Source organism: Cucurbita pepo, chromosome 10 (assembly GCF_057944985.1).
Source record: "Cucurbita pepo subsp. pepo isolate OVF chromosome 10, ASM5794498v1, whole genome shotgun sequence".
NCBI lineage: Eukaryota > Viridiplantae > Streptophyta > Magnoliopsida > Cucurbitales > Cucurbitaceae > Cucurbita > Cucurbita pepo.
The window spans coordinates 15841521-15856676 of NC_141807.1; the positions used below are offsets into that span (position 1 = coordinate 15841521).

At 35.3% G+C, this 15156-nt stretch overlaps 2 non-coding genes across 2 annotated transcripts; one reads left to right on the forward strand and one right to left on the reverse strand.

Moving 5' to 3' along the window:
* Positions 1–452: 452 nt before the first annotated feature.
* On the reverse strand, positions 453–525 carry TRNAF-GAA (transfer RNA phenylalanine (anticodon GAA)). Its single transcript has one exon. It is a non-coding gene; the product is annotated as a tRNA-Phe (tRNA).
* A 14258-nt stretch (positions 526–14783) lies between these two features.
* Positions 14784–14856, forward strand: TRNAA-UGC (transfer RNA alanine (anticodon UGC)). Its single transcript has one exon. It is a non-coding gene; the product is annotated as a tRNA-Ala (tRNA).
* Positions 14857–15156: the final 300 nt, after the last annotated feature.

The following is a 15156-nucleotide window of genomic DNA, read 5'->3' on the forward strand; positions in this document are numbered from 1 at the left end:
TAATCAACTAAACTATAAGGTGTTATAATCGCAGATCCCAAATAACATTTTTTAGATTCTATAGTCAAGTTGGTCAAGTTATGCAACTTAGTTAAAAATAAAAATTCATAAGTAGAGCTATTTCCACTAATTCATTATATTTTAAAAAGAAATAATAATCAACTAAACTATAAGGTGTTATAATTATGCAACTTATTCTATAGTCAAGTTGGTCAAGTTATGCAACTTAGTTAAAAATAAAAATTCATAAGTAGAGCTATTTCCACTAATTCATTATATTTTAAAAAGAAATAATAATCAACTAAACTATAAGGTGTTATAATTATGCAACTTAGTCAACCTATACCACTTGGATAAAAAACGTGACCGTATTTCCACTAATTCATTATATTGTAAACATAAATAATCACTAATTTTGAAAAGAATATTCAAATTATGCAACGTGAACCAAGTGCGGTGAACGTGGATCGAACACGTTACCTTCAGATCTTCAGTCTGACGCTCTCCCAACTGAGCTATCCCCGCAATCATTAGAAATGAAAATTTATCGGTAAAGATATTTTCGCTGATTCATTGAGATTTTAAAAAGAAATAATGACTAATTTTTTATTGAATAGTCAGGTTATGCAAATTGATACAGGTGCGGTGAACGTGAACGTGGATAAAACAAGTGTGACCTTCAAATCTTCAGTCTAACAATCTCCCAACTAAGCTACTCTTGCTAACATTAAAAATGAATATTCATCAGTAAAGGTATTGGGTACACTTCTTAAAATTCAACAAAAGGCAATAGTATTAGACCGAGATGCCAGATTTAAATCTCCCTTCTGGAAATTTTAACAAAAGGCATTGGGTACGCAGTTATAGTACGATATTCCACCCATAAAAAGATGGTCAAACAAAAATGCTCAAGCAAATATTGGAAGACATGTTAAGTACCTACCCCTTATGAAATTCGCTTATAATAATATTTGCCAAGCCACCATACAAATGGCCACATACGAGGTTCTCTATGGACGAAGATTTCGATCCCCTATCTTTTGGGAAGAAGGGGGGCAAACGACAACTATTGGGCCAGAGCTGGTGCAAATTACCAACGCCGCAATCCAGAAGATTAAAGCTAGGATATAAACCGCACAAAGCCCAGAGAAAAGCTATGCAGACCTAAGGCGCAAGGACATGGAATTGTAGGTAGGGGATCATATATTCCTAAAGGTAGCACCCCATGAGAGGGGTGCTCAGGTAGGGTAAAAAGGGAAAGCTAAGCCCTAGGTTTATCCGTCCCCTTGAGATATTAGAAAGGATTGGATCTGTGGCCTATAGAATCGGGCAATGCCCAAACTTGTGTGCAGTACATAATATCTTTCATGTATCCATACTACGGAAGTATACCCTAGATCGTTCGCACGTACTGACTCATGAAACTCTCTTCTTGAGAGATGACCTAACATATAAAGAAGACCTGATTCAAATAATAGACAAGAAAGTGAAATGATTGAGAAACAAGAAAATCTCTCTTGTTAACGTCCTATGGAAGAATCATAGAGTAGAAGAAGCCACTTGAGAAACAGAAGGCAAACAAGAACCTTGTACCTTGACCTATTTTAGAATAAGCACTTTCGATGACCGAAAGTTTTCAAAGGAGAGTAGAATTTGCAACACTCAAGGTCTCCAATAAGAGATGGTGTATAATCCCTACTAGGTTGTATCTAGAAGCAAAGAACAAGTAAAATTGAAAAAATATTGAGAAAATGGTACATTTTCTAATTTTTATAAACTTCCCGAATCATTAAATTTTTTATAGAATAAGAATTACAATGTGTTTAAAAAAGGAAGGCTCTGATCGGAGAAGACTTTTCTGGCAGAAGATTCAGAAAAATCAAGAATGAAAGAGGTCCTGAAAGTGCTAGTAGATTTTCACACGAATTAGTCCACGTTAGGTTACCCTCTAATGTTTTCCTAAGCTAAAACCTCAACTCCTAAAGCCTAACCCATGACATTATGTATAAACCTAGGTTCATCAATAATCCATGTACCAAGTACCTAGAACTATGTGAATAACATGTTAAATAAGTTGGTAGGATCCATACCCATAAGTAACCATTATCTGCATTACGTGTGTACTCAAAGGCCCATATTCCTCTTTAGGTAGGATGTCATGCAATATGTATCATGAGCTGGATGTTATGATAGGCCTACCTTTCCCATCAGCTAAACGAGATGTCCTGCACCACGATTTACCAGTAGGATTACATGATTATGACGACACCATTCATGTGTTCATGGGGAGAAAATTGAAGGTTATTTTAGGGGAAGGTTTCCAGGATCAGTATATGATACATGACACGATGACCTCTAAGTTCTAAGATCCTGAAAACATAACAAGAAGTAATATCCTAGCTTAAGGTCGCGATTAAGAACATATTCTTGATTTACCTTGAATGACGTGTAGGACATATTCTTGATTTACCTTGATATTTCATATTAGTTAAGCTTTTTGTAAAATCACAATTACACAACAACAAAGATGAACTTGGGTCTGTTTATTAATTTAAAGAAAATTTCTTTCTCCATCTTATTCCTAATAACTCTGCAACTAAATTCATATTATGCTAAGAAACAAATTTTTTACTAGCAAGAAGTAGAATATGCAACTTTAACTAAAATTTCATCTAAACAAATTTTATTGCCATACAACATAGATGACAATAACAAAAACTAGAGTAGTTGTGGTGAACGGGATAGAAACTCTAGTGTTCATCCATAATATACAACCACTACCTAAATTATGACCTAAAAATTTGAAAACATAAGTTGTAGTTGAAAATTACATAAAACAATCCCCTAAATCCAAGAACTCGTGTCTAATTAGTAAATCTTAAAAATAGTAGCTAACATAGAGTAATGGAAGCTCCACATCTATTCTGTTGAATGAAATTTCTTCCTTTAAAAAAGAAATTTGTTCTTCCTTATAATTTAATACATTTATTGATTGAATAATTGTATTATTTTGAAGGTTATTTATAGGTTATACGGACAAAAACTAAATCACCAATAATGAGATGAAAGTGAAAATCCATACTCATCAATAATTTGACGAATGTGGAAATCCATAATCATCAATAATGTGATGATGGGAAAAGTTTTCATCCTGACATATTTCACAAACGAATTTTTTTTAATTTTTTTTACAAATAGTTTAACGACTATTCAGTCATTGATGATGATATTTACAAAGGTGGTTGAGAATCCAAAAATGGATTATTGAGATCATAAATCGTGTCTTCATCTTCTTCTTCTACGATAGAAGAAGAAGACGTCGAACCGACTGATGCGACCTCTTGAAGAAGCTTTTGAAAATCAGCTTCTGAAGTTGTCTGCGCTAATGCAGCGAGTAGCTTCGACTTTGAATTAAGGAATTCGGAGGTCCTCTTCTTGGATAAATCCTGAAGGTGGCCATTCTCAGATAGCCAGACCTTTACCTCTTTGATGTCTGCGTGGGTATAAGTATATTTACCCTACAATTTGATTTTGATAGTTTTGAAGACTTGTTTTATTTGGTCTGCGGTTTCTTTAATTTGAAAATTCTAAGTTAAAATCCAAGGAATTTGAAAGTATACGCAAGAGCGCATGGTTAATGGAAATGGGGTTTTGAATATATTTTGAATGAAGTAGTGGTACGATTCCGGTATTGGGACTGGAAATATATCTTTGGCTGATCCAAAGATTTTCCACCATTTGATAAACCAAAATGGGTAATGAATTTTATGAGCATTCTGGCAGAATTGAATAAACCATGAGTGCTCGTAATTTTGATACCAAATGACATTGAACCATGTCATCTGATAGTCTCTGTATGAGTAAGAATGAGGAACAAAAGGTTTTGAAAAAGTCTTCTCCGTGTATGGATCTTGATTCCAATACGTCGGGTTCATGACTTTAAAAATTTTTAATTTTGAATACGCGATTTTCGAAGGATCATCGCGACTCGGAATATGAGTAATTTCAACGGACTTTGTGTCGACTAGAATAAATTCATAAAACCTTCTTGTTTTATGAAGATCTTCTGGGATATAAAAGAATCCCGATGGATAGGCTTTTTTAACGACTTCGCCGATTTTCGGGTCGTCGTATTCTGGTTCTACCATAGCTTCTGGTATAGACACAGATTTTTGAAAATAGGTCCTGATTTCAGGAACTAGAGAAAATCCAACGGGAACAACCGCATCCGAGTAGGTTGAGGGGACAGAAGGTCCCTTTGTAGTGGAAGAGACAGTAGGTCTCGATGGAGTAACGGCAGATGGCCGTGTTGAAGAGGCAGATGGTCTTGCCGGAGTGATAACCTCCGCTTGGTTTTTAGAAAGCTTTGCTTTAGACTTGGTCACCAAGGTGAAACCAGCATCCATTGCATAGCTGTCAGACGTCATTGGAGTAGGTGTGCTTGAAGAAGCATTGGGCTTCTTCCAATTTTCGATCACTTTCTTTCCGGTCATTACTGGGAGAAGGAGATTGGTGTTGGGGAGAATTTTTCTTTGAGAGTAAGAACTCTCTTGAGAGGTAATCTGCCAAGGGGTTTTCGACCCCTTTTATAGGCAAAATTTGGAAGTCGAAGCAAGATGAAATGGCTTGCCATCTAGCAAAAATTTGTTTAGACACAAGATTCTTGCCATCTTCTTCTAAAACAAATTTAGATGCCCTTGAATCTGTTTTGATAACAAAGCTTTTGTTAATTAAATCACTTTGAAATTTTTGTACACAAAGTACTATTGAAAGTATTTCTTTCTTTACTGTCGAGTAATTTTTTTTAGTAGAATTCCATATTCCGGAATGGAAACGGACAATAGATTCTTTCTTGTCAAGGGACTGTTTCAGGATTCCTCCATATCCAATATCGGATGCGTCGGTCTCCACTATTAAACTAGCCCTTGGGTTTATCAGCGATAAACACGGAATTGACTTGACAAGGGATTTGATTTTTTGGACTGTTTTGATGTGTTCTTCTGTCCACGGCTTTGGATTCTTTTTTAGCCTTTCATAAAGTGGCTTGCAAATGTGTCTCATATTTTGAAGGAAATCAGACACATAATTGAGACATCTCAAAAATCTTTGTAGTTGGGTTTTATCTGTAATTTGGTTCAAAAAATTTGAGGCAGACTCCATGGACCTTTGAATGGGTTTAATTAGACCCAAATAAATTTCAAATCCAAGAAAACCGATTTTTGTTTAAAAAAGTTTAATTTTTGATTTAGACACAACTAAACCGCTTCTTTTGACTGCCGTAAAAAATGTTTGAAGATGCTTAAAGTGTTGATCGATGTTTTGAGAAAAAAATCAGAACATCGTCAATATAAACAATTGAAAAGTCTTGAAAAGGATTGAAAATATCATTCATAATCTTTTGAAATTTGGATGGAGCGTTTTTTTATCCCAAATGGCATAACGTTCCATTCGTATTGTCCGAAAGGGACATTGAAAGCCGTTTTGTACTTGTCTTTTTCTGAGATCTGGATTTGCCAAAATCCTAATTTCATATCAAATTTTAAAATTATTTTTGCATTTGAAATTATTTGCATTAAATCTGATTTATTTGGAATTGGATATCTAATCCATTCCAAAACCTTATTTAAGGGTTTGTAGTTTATTACCAGTCGCGGGACTCCACGTTCCTTCTCTCCCTGGTTGTTGACGTAAAAAGCCGCACATGACCAGGGTCTCTTTGACGGTCTAATAAGACCCTTCTGTAAAAGATCATTGATTTCTGCTTTGCACAATGTTAGTAATTCTCTATTCATTTGAATAGGTCGGGCCTTCGTAGGAATATTTTTCTCCTCGAAGTTTTTGACATAAGGAAGATCAACTGTGTTGCTTCCTATTCCAAAAGGCATTAGGGATAGTTGAACAAATTTATCTTTCTATTTGAGTTTGTAAAGTTTTGATTTTAGACTGGACAGTCTTATTTTGAATTTGTTCTTCTATTCTTTTGAATGAAATTTCTTCGTTTAAAAAAGAAATTTGTTTTTCCTTATAATTTAATTCATTTATTGATTGAATAATTGTATTTTTTTTGAAGGTTATTTATTTCACTAATCTTTGTGGGGGAAAGAAAGTTAAATTTTATTTTCTTTCCTAACGCATTTGACGGTAACCCCTTTTCATTTATTTTAAAAGGATATAATTGAGTAATTAAAGAAGTACCTAGGATTACCTCTTGTCCTAAGTCCTTTACTAAAAGGAAGGAATTTACAAAGCAAATTCCATCATTGCAAACATGAACTTTTGATAGTTTGTAATTAATTTTGAGTTTGTTGTTGTTTGCACCTCTAAGACCCTACTAGTTTTTTCAAAATACTTTGTAGGTATTAGGCCTTCTTGAATGCAATTTTGATCGGCTCCAGTATCTATGAGAGCCTTTAGTGTGATTTTGAAATCATAAATTTTTAAGGTAATAAGAGCGTACCATTTTTGATATTGAGAAGTGGTGATGGCTCCAACGAAGGAACTTTGAAAATCTTCTTCGTCCAGGTTCGGTTGGGCAGTTTTCCTTTGTTCGGGCAGCCTTTCCTGAAGATTGAGAATTTCTTGACGAAGCATATAAGATTCTGACCTAGTTTCAGATCTTAACGCCTGTACCTCTTGTTTGAGATTATTAATCTCTCTTTGTAAATCTTGAGTAGTGAGTTCTCTCGGTTTTTCAAATCTTTGGAGAACTGATTGGAGTTTGTAGGGATTTCTTTCTTCCCTTTCAGGTGGCTTAGAGATTGTCATAACAATTTTTTTTGAATTTCTGGATCTTGAACTTTTTCTACTACTTTGAGTAGAATTTCTTGATCCTTTGTAAGGACATTTATGCATCCTTCGCACGTCCTTTTTCCTTCTTGTTCTGATTCGTATTCTGTGCTAGAATATGAATCGGATTCTTCTTGGAGTTCGAGGATTTCTCCCTTGCTGGATTGTTCTCAGTCGGTTAAAAGCTATTCCACTAGTGTGACTTAGATACCCTTTCTTTGTGATATCAGTCATGCTATTTGAATAGCCTGAAGTCATCATAGCCTCTCCACCGGTTCCGAAGACTCCTTCGGCATCAATGTGCTCCAATGAAAGAGATCAGGCCCTTTCGTGAACCAGAACCGGCTTAGTTGTGTCTAAACCAAAAGTGAGATCTTTTCGCGTATACGCAATCTTGAAACCCAATTAGCTCACGGACTGTCTCCTCAACCCTGGTGAGTATGAGTGCTTGGTAAGAGAGAATGTTAAATGAGAAAGACATTCGATTACGACAACATTCGCAACTACCAAAGTGCACTAAACCTAGTAGAGATCTTCGACCTAACGATAATGGAACTTCAAGTCCATTTAATCAATCCTATCTGTACCTTATTGTTGACCGAATCGGATGCACGCCAGGCCTAAATTCTCTCTCAGTCACCCGAAGACGAAAGAAAGATAAGATCCGAAGTTTACGAATCGAAGAGAAAGTGGATCTGAGTTCTACACGCTTTCATTTCAAAAGCTTTGCTTGCCTACGGTACTTTATTCAGGATGTGCAACAATATGGTCATCTCTCAGCCGTGTATAGAGAATTCCTTGATCATTTCCTTGGCGGATAACACAAATGAAATCGCTTCCCTAATCGCCCATCTTATGAGTCCATTCTTGTCTTGTTGGTTTGTTGTACTATTCTATACCTCTCTCGATTGATAGAAAGACGTTCGGGAGCTTGGAGGGCCTATCGTGAGGGAACTTTCCTTTTCACGGTAGGCAAAGGTAAAACGGGAGCTGCATATGTCCACGGTGATCAAGGCAGAGCAACTCCTTTAAAAGAGGTTGGTTTTATCGAAACTGTTAGATCCACTTTCGTTAAAGAAAAAATAGGAGCTCTTGGTTTGGCCGATGTCGATTCGTCCGCTAATGGTTTTAGGAAAGGGGGTACAAATTTTCTACATAGGTCATCTGTGGTCACAATCCTTTTAAGGAAGATGCTCCCAAATAATCGGTGAACAATAGCCTTTAAAGAAGTTTCAGAGAGCAAGAAGAGGCAGAACAGAGAATAGAAGTGAGTCGTGCAAGGAAGAAGGAACTAGTAGGTTTAATTTGGGTTCGTTTGATCTAAAAAACGAACACAAATTTAAGACTCACTAGCCCAAAGTCCATATGTGGTAAAAAAAAAAAAAACCTTCCATGGCCCAACCCTTATTCGCAGTTCGCATCCAACCATTTCCTTTTCAACCTACACGTATGCTCCAGGCCAAACTCACGTAACTAGTTAGAAGATGCGGCCCACAACTGAATGGAAGACAAGTGTCACAATCGCACTCTTGCAGTAGTGAGACAATGATTATGTGACATTTGTTCTAATCCAATGAACAAGTCAACCATGCAAAATTTAGACTGAACGAACAATAGCAGTGTATGCTCGAATCACATTTAGAAAGAAATATTTTAGAAAACGTGAGCGAGAAAATACGTTAAAAATAATTTCAAATAAAACAATGTTATAAGCTAAAAGTGAAGAAACAACAACTGGTCACGTTCTCCTATAGTACATTTTGGGACATTTTAGTCCTGATTGGTGTAGATATGATTTTGAGGACTGATCATACACCCCGTATTGACACAACAATAATAGTAAAGGCCTATCTAAGATGAAAGCAAGTAAAAGGGGTTTGGAATGATCATGCCACCATGAACCACAAATTGTTTACAAGAATAGCTGAGACATCTAACATGCAGCCACAGGCAACACGCCTTGGCCAATCATGACCGCGACATCTGCCCTTACACAATTTGTCAATATCTCTATCAACCGGCTCTTCATAAATCAACGTTGTAGAATGAGGCTAACTTTAGGTCTCGCGACGCACTTCTAGCTGATCTCAGTATTGAGGAGTCTTTTCCAACCTACTAGGACCTGTTTAAAATCACTTCTCTGTTTGTTAACTCTTCAAGTCTTCTCTGTTGGTGTCTTTCCTACTTTCTTCGCTTGAAACAATTTCTTCTTTGCATGATGTCATACCACCTGCTTTTACTTGATGTTTTCTTGGTCAGAATAATAACGTTTCAAGTTACTGACGTGGACAACAGGGTTAGTCTGTATCCATAGGTGCAATTGGATCCTATATGATGTCTTCCTAATCTTGTGGACAACTTCGACTAGTCCATAGAATTTTCCCACCAGTCTTTGGTTCTTGTTGCTTTGAACTCAAAGTTGATTTGACCTTAACTTATCATAACTCTCTATTTGCTTTGAAATTATCGTGGTCGACCCTTCTCTTCATCCGTCTGGATGGTATTTCTGCGTGAACATGTGTTGCTTTAGTGGTTTGTTTTTGTCTCCCTTCTTCAGTAGAGGTGTTGGCTTGGTGTCTTTGCCAAGCATTTGAGTGATCACTGACAAGAGCCTTTGCAGGTCAATATTTCTTCTTACATTTTCTCTATCATGTTCTTTGTGTTCATTTAGATCAAGTGTGTGCATTGTTGTGTTATTCTAATAACTGGTATCAGAGCGAGGAGAGATTCACCACGATATGTGAAGATGGAAAGTTCAAAGACTGGAATTGAAAAGTTTGATGGATTAGATATCAGTATCTAGAAGATGCAGATTGAAGACTACCTATACGAGAAAGATATTCAGGAACCCATTTTGGGGGTGTAGCTGGATACCATGACCACGGAGGAGTGGAAGCTCAAGGATTGTCACGCCGTAGGGTTAATCTTGTTGACGCTGCCAAGGAACCAAAGAAAGTGCGATTGGAAATGGTCCATACAGACGTTTGGGGACCATCTCCAGTTTCTTCATTTCTAGTACCAAAATTTCATGGATTAGATGTCTCGCACTGTGCAACAACAACACTCTCTTTTCCTGAGGCTAGTCAGATATCTCATGACCACTCTTTTCCTCCTCACCATATCTAGACACTATAACGTTGATCCACTATTGTCTTATATAGTTAACGTTCACTCTTTAACGTCCAAGAACATTTTATAACTACCACGAAAATCAAAACATACAATAAATTCATACAAGTTTTACAACATATCATATAATACAAAATAGGGTTAGACTGCATACTTGGTCGCGGAGAGACGTGTCATCGAGCTGAGTCATAGAGATATAGAACTCTTTATCCTAAGAAAAAATCTATATAATTTAAAATCTGGCTGCTCTAATAGTAATATGTCACAACCCAAATTTCAAGGGTTCAAAACTCAAATAGAAACTAAAATTGAGAGTGAAAACAAATAAAAATAAAAGTAAATTAATATAAAATAAGAAAATGTTGTAAAATTAAAATGAGATTGAGTAACACAACATTAAATATAAAATAAAATTAAATTATAAGACGGTGTTGTTCAAATTTATCCAAACAAAAAAAAAAGTGTTTGGGATACAATTACAAAAAAAAAATAATAAAAAAAATAATCACACCTGTGACCGCATCTCCCGACTTTAAACGGCTAGTCTGAACATGGTTTCGTCACGAAAGCTTTAGTGATAAATCTATATTTACAAAAATATTTTTCTCTTAATTTATAACTAGTCATAAAAAGAAATAATTAGGTACAAATTTGGTCTAGAATTCAAAACTTTCAAATCTTACTGTTACTTAACCAGATTCAAATCCAAATTCTTAAACTCCTAGTACCTTAAATAAAGTTGGTATCCTCTCATAAAACAGGAATTTCTCTTAAGATCATTAAATTCTTATAGATTCCACACTCAATATCATTAATACAATTATGTTTTATCTTGAACATGCCAAGCATGAAACTAAAGTGCATTCAATTCAACTCCATTTTATTGCCATCTTGAATGATGTGTAGGGTATATTCTTGATTTACCTTAAAGTTCTTGTGAAGCTTTTTACAAAATCACAAGTTAAAAGACAACGACGACGAACCTAGGTCTATTAGTCAATTCAAAGACAATTTCTTTTTCCATCTTATCGATAATAATAGTTCAACTAAATCCATATTATGCAAAGAAACAAGTTTAGGACTCATAAAAACAACTACCTAAATTATGTCCTAAAAATTTGAAAACATAAGTTGTAGTTGATAATTACACAAAATTTTCCCTAAATCCATGAACTCTGTCCAATTAGTCAATCCTAAAGATTGTAACTAACTAAAGTTCCCCTTAACTAACTAAAGTTCCACATGAAGTAATTTAAAGTTCCCCTTAACTAACTAAAGTTCATCTCATCTTTAATGAAGCATGAATTGCACTGAAGTTCATGAAATGCTTATAGACTCCAACTCTGAGTACTATTAATGCAATTATGTTTCATATGAATTTGTCATAAATGAAACTAAGGTGCATTCAATACAACTTTATTTTCTTGTCATACGAGGCAAAATAGAAAAATTAAATCAAACAAACTGATGAACTGAACCGAATCAATCCAACCAAAATTGATTAGTTTGTTTATTTTGTTGGGTTGTTGGTTTATTTGATAACCCTGGTATATTATAACAATTCAACTTTTCGTTTTATAGCCCTCCAACTACTAAGAGAAAAATATATTTGAGTAGAAGCTAAAAATATTGGGTGTTCAAGAAAAGACATTTGGTTTAGTGGTATGATTCTCACTTGGGATGCAAGAGGTTTTGAGTTTAATTCTTGAAATGCCCCTATGTCTAAATCTTTTCTTATCTAAGGACTTCATATTTGAAATCAACCTAACTTCATACTCGACATTTTATACTTACCATCATGCTCTTAATACTCAAAGTCTTTCTTAACATCTCATCCCAAGGCTTTATTTGGCTCAAAGTCTTTCTTAACATCCCATCCCAAGGCTTTATTTGGCTCAAAGTCTTTCTTAACATCCCATCCCAAGGCTTTATTTGGCTCAAAGTCTTTCTTAACATCCCATCCCAAGGCTTTATTTGGCTCAAAGTCTTTCTTAACATCCCATCCCAAGGCTTTATTTGGCTCAAGTCTTTCTTAACGTCTCATCCCAAGACTTTATTCTCCAAGACAAATTCTACATCCGAGGACTTCACGTGTTTCCTGCAATACGACAAAATACGACCTTAATACCTAGGCCTAAGGCTTCATACATATGTTTCAAGTGGTATAACAAGGGTAAGGCTTCATACATATGTTTCAAGTGGTATAACAAGGGTAAGGCTTCATACATATGTTTCAAGTGGTATAACAAGGGCATTTGGTCTAGTGGTATGAAAGTTCGATTCTCATAATGCCCCTCATGAGATTGTAGTATGAAAGACATTTACCAAGTAAATAAACACATTAAAATAACACAAGTGACACGTATGTAAACTATGTTATTAATATTTTATTTCTATTACATCTTTCCTTATTTATGAAATAATGAGCGGAGATATTTTTCATTTTCACAATTACTGATGACGGGAGGTTTAGGATTTTTTAATGTAAGAATCGTGGGGATGTAGCTCAGATGGTAGAGCGCTCGCTTCCAGTGTGGAAAGTACGGAGATCGATACCTTGCATCTCCAAATGAATCGATCACTAAACTTATGAAATAATGAGCGGAGATATTTTTTCATTATCACTAAATATATTATTCCATCTTTCCTTGTTTATGAAATAATGAGCGTAGATATTTTTTCATTTTTACAATTATTGATGACGGGAGGTTTAGGGTTTTCTGATGTAAGAATCGTGGGGATGTAGTTCAGATAGTAGAGCGCTCACTTCTGATGTGGAAAGTACGGGGTTGATACCATGCATCTCCAAATGAATCGATCACTAAATATATTATTTCTTTTCAATTTTTTCTTATTTACGCCATAATGAGCAGGGATAGTTTTTCATGTCACTATTATTGATGACGAGACGTTTAGGATTTTGTGACATAAGAATCGTGGGGATGTAGCTCAAATGGTAGACCGCTTGCTTTGCATGCGAGAGGTACGGGGATAGATACCACGCATCTCCAAAATAAAACTATCTATTATTAAATATATTATTGAAAATTATTTCTTTTCAATTTTTCCTTATTCATGATAGGTTGAGTAGCAATATTCTTCATTGTCACTATTATTGATGATGGAAAATTTAGGGTTTTGTGATGCAAGAATTGTGGGGATGTAGCTTCGCTTAGCATGCGAGAGGTACGACTTAGCATGCGAGAGGTACGAGGATCGATACCTCGCATCTCCAAAAGAAACTATTTATTATTAATATTTTATTTCTATTCAATATTTTCTTATTTATGACATAATATGCAGAGATACTTTTTCATTTTCACAATTATTGATGAAGCGACATTTAGGGTTTTTTGATGTAAGAATCATAGGGATGTAGTTCAAATGGTAGAGCGTTCATTTCCCATGTGGAAAGTACGGGGATCAATACCTTGCATCTCCGATTGAATCGATTACTAAATATGTTATTTCTTTTCAATTTTTTCTTATTCAGGACATAATGAGCAAGGATAGTTTTTCATTTTCACTATTATTGATGACAAAATGTTTAGGACTTTGTGACATCAGAATTGTGGGGATATAGCTTAGATGGTAGAGCACTCGCTTTGCATGCGAGAGGTATGGGGATCGATACCCTGCATCTCTAGATTTTCTTCATTTTCACTATTATTGATGATGGGAATTTGAGGGTTTTATCATGCAACAATTGTGGGGATGTAGCTCGGGATGTAGCTTATGATGGGAAATGTATTATGATGCAAAAATTGTGGGGATGTAGCTTATGATGGGAAATTTAGGGTTTTATGATGCAAGAATTGTGAGGATGTAGCTTAGATGGTAGAGCTCATTTAACATGCAATGGTAGAGCTCATTTAACATGCAAGAGGTAAGGGGATATCCGGCATCTCCAAAAGAAACTATTTGTTATTAATATTTTACTTCTATTCAACCTTTCCTTATTTATGACATAATTAGCGGAGATATTTTTTCATTTTCACTAGAATTGATGACAGGACATTTAGGATTTTCTGATATAAGTATTGTGGGAATGTAGCTTAGATGGTAGATTGCTTGCTTAGCATGCAAGAGGTACGGGGATTGAATCGATACCCCCATGTCTCCAAAAGAAACTATTCGTTATTACTTTATTTCTATTCAATTTTTCCTTATTTATGACATAATGAATAGCGTTATTTTTTTATTTTCACTATTATTGATGACGAGATGCTTAGGATTTTGTGACATAAGAATCTTGAGGATATAGCTTAGATGGTAGAGCGTTTGCATCCCATGTGAGAAGTACTGGGATCGATACCAGGCATCAACAAAGGAAACGATTACTAAATATATTACTTCTTTTAAATTTTTCCATATTTACTACATAATGAGCAGGGATAGTTTTTCACTTTCAATATCATTGATGACTGGAAGTTTAGAGTTTTTTGATGTAAAATCGTGGGAATGTAGCATGCGATGTAAAATCGTGGGAATGTAGCATGCGAGAGATACAGGGATCGATACCTCGCATCTCCAAAAGAAACTATTCGTTATATTTATGACATAGTGAGTAGCGATATTTTTTTCATTTTCACTATTATTCATGATGAGACGTTTAGGGTTTTGTGACGTAAAAATTGTGGAGATGTAGCTTAGATGGTAGAGCGCTCGCTTTGCATGCGAGTTATACGGGGATTGATAGCCCGCATCTCCAAAAGAAAGTATTTAATTTGTTATTATATTTTTTCATTTGCACAATTATCGTTGCCCACATCACCAAACCAAACTATTTGTTATTAATATTTTGATATTTTTTTATTTTCACTATTATTGATGATGGGACATTTAGGGTTTTATGTTGAACAAATCATGGGGATGTAGCTCAGATGGTAGAGCGCTCGCTTTGCATGCGAGAGGTACGGGGATCGATACCCCGCATCTCCAAAAATAAGACTATCTATTATTAAATATATTATTTCTTTTCAATTTTTCCTTATTCATGTCATGTTGGGTAGTAATATTTCTTCATTTTCACTATTATTGATGACGGGAAATTTAGGGTTTTGTGATGCAAAAATTGTGGGGATGTAGCTCAGATGGTAGAGTGCTTTCTTAGCATGCGAGAGGTACGGGGATCGATACCTCGAATCTCCAAAAGAGAGAGATTGTTTTTTTAAGTATGAGTTAATTTAACATGTTATGTATAAGGTGGGTACAAGAGATCCCATATAGAGAGAGGACTTA